We start from the raw sequence: 5,005 nt of genomic DNA, 5'->3' as shown, positions 1-5,005 counted from the left end.
ACTTTTGAGTCATACTCAATTAAAATAAATCTTAGGCAACTCTCACTCTGTATAAACACATTCAGGCTGTTTAGCAAAACAGATGCTGCTGTCCCTCGGTGTCATGGGGAGCAGTAGGTATTGCTTCCTCAGAATTAACTACCTCAGTTCAAGCAGGAGCAGTGACCTGGGGCAGAGGGACACACAGGGATGGAAGTGCCTGTCCCAAAGGGCTTTGGGAATGGATTTCTGCCCAAACCCACATAATTTTGAAATGTGTATGTATAAGGCGTTATTTAGCATTTCTAAAAGGTGATCTGTGCAGTGCCACCACTGCATCTTCACAGAATCATAGAATGATTTAGGTCAGAAGTGACTTTAAAACTTATCTAATGAGAAAATCCTTCCTAATATCCGATCTGCACCTGCCCTCTTTCAGTTTGAAGCCATTTCTCCTTGCCCTATCACTACATACCCTTGTGAAAATATCCAAGAGCCTCTCCCTGCAGCATACCCTCAGCGAGCTGTGATCAGAGATATTGGATCTGCTTTCTGGACTTGGCTTTAGGCAGCAGCAAGGCACGAGTTGCTTAGATCAGGGCAGGGCTGCACTTGCCCAGGTATAGCTGCAAATAAGACATTTCAGACACCAAGGTCCTGTTTTGATCATGCAAAACATCCAAAGTAATGAAAACAAAAGTGGTAACTTCCCCACTACACCGGGTTCGGATATCAGTATTCAGGAATTTGATTTTACAACAAATGCATTGAGGAGAGTACTCACTGTAAGGGGCATAGGCTCATGCTTTCATGTGTAGCTAAGGTTTAATGAAAAGGATAAAACATATGATTTATTTTTCAATATTCAGAACACATAGGAAAAAAGATAGTACAAGGTCAGCTTTAAAGAAGCTGTTCTCCTCATCAGAATCAGAAATCTGAACATCTCTTGATCTCGTGCAATCAGAGGGAGTAGCTATACAAATCAGGCCACACATTGAGCAACTATTTATAAGCTAACATTAAGATCCTATTTTTAAAAGCTGTGTTTACAGATAAGCTAGATGGTTAGAAATAAAGACCTTTTAAACATAACCTCTTTTAATCCCTGCACTTATTGTGCTCATTTTAAACAGTTTGATGCAAATAAATTCATCAGAAAATTATATTGGCAGCTTGATTTGCCATGGGTATTACAGCACTTAAATCAACCATTAAAACGAGTTCAAAAAAATTGCACTGCAGATAGTCATGAATAAAAGAAGATTGTGACTTAGAAGAAATATACACTTCAAAAAAATTGCGCTGCAGATAGTCATGAATAAAAGAAGATTGTGACTTACAAGAAATACACAACCCCTCCTCCTGTTAATCTGTTCCATATTTGATCACTGAGCTTGCGTTGCAGTTGAAAAATATCCCAGGGGACTACTTAATGTACTGCCTAATCCAGCCATCCACCCCCTGCAAAGCACAACCTCATGCGATTTTGTTTCATTATGAGTTTCTCTGCAGCTCCAATGACCCAGCTCAGTTTCACCTCCAGCAAGCAGGTCTGAGCATGAAGAAATAGCTTCTGTGGCCAGAAATATGTAATCCTGTACCAGCATAATAGTGTGAGCTGAGCTAATGGAAAAAACATACTTTGTCCAGTTACCTTCTAGGCATGGCTGGAGTTACTCCATCTGCAATCTGAATGGATTATGTGGTCTTGTATCTCTGACTTTGCTTTGGCATATTTTCTTGTTCTTAACCCTTCAATGGCAGTATTACAGCTACATAAAAGCTTTGTTCAAACTCCAGAGTTTTACCAGTTCTGTTAGACAATGTTTTTCCTGCCACTAAATGTTTTTTATTTCCACTAGAGTTTGCCCACCAGTGGGGATGTTACAGTATCCTTTATCCTCAGTTAAAACAAAAACATGTCTTCCCTCTGAAAAGTCTTCAGACCCAGAGCTTCTAAAAACCATCTGTCAAAATATTAATCCTCTTTTCCTGGGTTCTGTTAACCACAGTATACCAAGCTACAAGCAGTTATAGAATATCACAGCTTTACAAACCTGCACCAGCAGGATTCACCTCTGTGAGGGTGTCTGCCATGGGGAGCTTAGGATGGAAAAGAAATGGCCATAAACTGTAGCCAGGGGTAAATGTGTGTGAGGAGACCCAGTTTGGATGTGTGAAGAATCATAAAGATTGTAAACTAAGGCTTAGTTCTCCCTGGCCACCATGAGAAGACTCTGCATGGGCTGCAGTTTTCCTCTGAGAGAGCGAGCTAGAACTAGCTGAGATAGCTCACAGCTTTATCACTTTGGCCATCATGCAGGGCACTCCAAGCCCTGGATAAGGCCAGCAAAGAGCCACAGGGAAGAACAGAGCATTAGCAGCATCAGCCAAGATCCTGTTCCCTGGCTTGAGGACTGATACCCTGGCTCCTTATCTACCTGCCTGATCACTGAAACATTGCTCTCTACACCTTCAATCCTTCTCTTCTACTGGTTTTCTTGTCCCAAAGGCAATCCCTTATGCTCTATCCCAAACAACATCTCTTAATTCTAACACAATTACAGCTCCACCTAATTTTGAAGTTCCTAGTCTTGCACAGTATGTGCAAGTGAAGTCAAAGTCTACATCCTAGCAAGATGTACAAATTTCTTAAATTAAACAGTAACTCACAAATTGTAACTAGGGATCACATTAGTAAAATCCCTAAAGAAGGGAACACAATAAATTTCAAGGCTGGTCTTACCTGCTACAGAAAATCCAGTGTTGAAACCTGACTATAAAGGCCTGACAAGAAATGCTGCATTAGGAATGAGGGTTATGAAGGTTAAATAAAAAATAATATGATGATTACCTACTCCCAGATGCTAACACCAATCCATAGGTGACAGTAGCCAACAAACATAAGCAACAAATACAGTCAACATACCCTAGAGAACAGAGAAGTAAAGAAGCTCCAGAAAAGGTGTACAGAGAAGGACTGATGACTTCCAAGGGTTCCAGTACAGGGCAGGGGTTGAAAATGCACATGGATTTGCAGGTGATACACCAAGACCAGCCTTTGAAGTAGAGCCAGGAATTTTGACCACCCACATCTACTGTGCCAGCAAGAAGCTGTTGGTCCAAGCTGTGACATGACCTGGGTTGTAGATGCAGCATTCGTAATTCAAGATCAGGGGGTTGGCCACCGTCACTGTAGTGCTTGGATTTTCATCTTCCTGAAAGGAAAGTTGAATCTCCAGAGAACATGAACATCTCAGTCTTTTTGAGGCAGGGGAAAATGGATAAATTTTTAAGAAGTAAAAAAAAAAAAAAAAAAAAAAAAAAAAACCAAACCAAAAAAACCCCAATCAAAATTCTTATTTCTTATCACCTACAGTTGGGGTGTAAAAGCTGTTTCAAATGATTGAACAACTCGTCCTTGTTGTGTGAAAATCCACTGTGAGAGGAACCTACAAGCCCAACTGCAACATGGATTAGGACCCTACAAGTGCTAGACTGAGCAGGTATCAATCACAGTGACAGCTGCTCCTGCACTGAAATATACTCAATTCTGGGAAAAAAACCCTAAGAGTGGCTTATTTAGCTTTGGATGCTGCAGAGAGGAATGACTGCAGTGAAGGTTTTTGGGCTGCACAAATCAATTTTACATACAACTATGTGAGAATTCTAAAAGGACTTGTTTGTTCACAAAGCTTAGTTTATATTTCTGCTTACAATTTATACTTCTGGTTTTGATTTCTCACAACATTTGTGTCCTTTTTCCAGACCCCCCTGCAAGTCTTTATTCACTAAAGCTTTCAGAGTTTTGTTTTTGTTCTGACGTTTTTGCTTCTAAGTTGTTTTTATTATGATGTACCACACTGAGTGCTATAACAGCTTGTGAGGGATAGTTTCTAAGAAGAATAAATTATGGGCATTAATACAACAAAGCACAGAGCTTTTGGTTTCACAGAACATTTGGTTTCAACGTGGAAAGATTCTCTTTCATATGAGAATCATGTTGAGGATTTATTTCTAGGGGACTTTTTTCTGCTTTTAAGATCTAACGAAGGAGTATTCTACTGAAGGCTTGATTTTTTCCTTGCACATTCAGTCATGGTTATTGCAGAGCTCTTCTGCTGTTTCTCATTTCACTGCAAGGTACCTCTGTGCATATGAAAGGTACACTGTGCAGGGCTTGCTTTCAAGTTTTCCATTAAGTGGGGGGAAGGAGGGTATGGGGGTTTTGTTTGAGCTTCCTTTGTGAAGAGAGATTAAGGGAAGTATACGGAAACTGGGGGCAGAGTAGTTCTTTAAATAAATCCAGATCTCCCCTCTGTAAACACATGCCAACCAAATATACAAATTACAGCAAATTGGTTGTCTGTGTTCACAACTGGGCTCATGCTAAAAACTAAGAACACTGTAAGCATGAGTTAGAACATTTATTTGGACCTCCTTGAAAAGTCTTCCTTTCAGTAGGTTCAATCCTGCAACATAAGTAATTTAGCTCTCATGAGTAGTCCCATTGACTAAAAGCCGGGCCTGGATTTACAGGGTCACCTAAACCAACAGAGGAGTTTTGAATGCAATATTTTCCCATAAGTCACTTCCCATTATACACTTTTGCCACCTGGACTCCATCTCTTTAAATCTGCTTTATTGGTCCCATATGCCTTTATTCCATGAAGTGCTCGAGCTTTGATGGAATGGAAGGGACACAAGCAAGCACCAAGCAGCTTTCCTGAGCCGGTGCTGCAGCCACGCTCCCAATTAATGCCTCCATTCATAGAGCTGTGTCCCCACACTGCACACAGGGAACAGCCTCCCACTTGTAGTGGCCAAACCTGCTGGCTTCCAAATCTGCTCACAAAATCCACTGCGTCATGGCTGCCTCCAGCCTGCAGCTCTGTGCCCGTGTCCTTTACACGATGGAATTGCCTTTTGCTGAGTTCTGCCCACCAAGTGCTTCAACTCCCATGGGGTTTGTTCCCTCCTAGTGCCCAAGAGCAGGATCGCACCCGCAGCCTTGCAGGTCTGG

This window comes from Fringilla coelebs (genome assembly GCF_963513975.1).
Source record: "Fringilla coelebs genome assembly, chromosome: 1".
NCBI classification, from domain to species: Eukaryota; Metazoa; Chordata; class Aves; order Passeriformes; family Fringillidae; genus Fringilla; species Fringilla coelebs.
Note: the sequence above shows the minus strand (reverse complement) of the source record.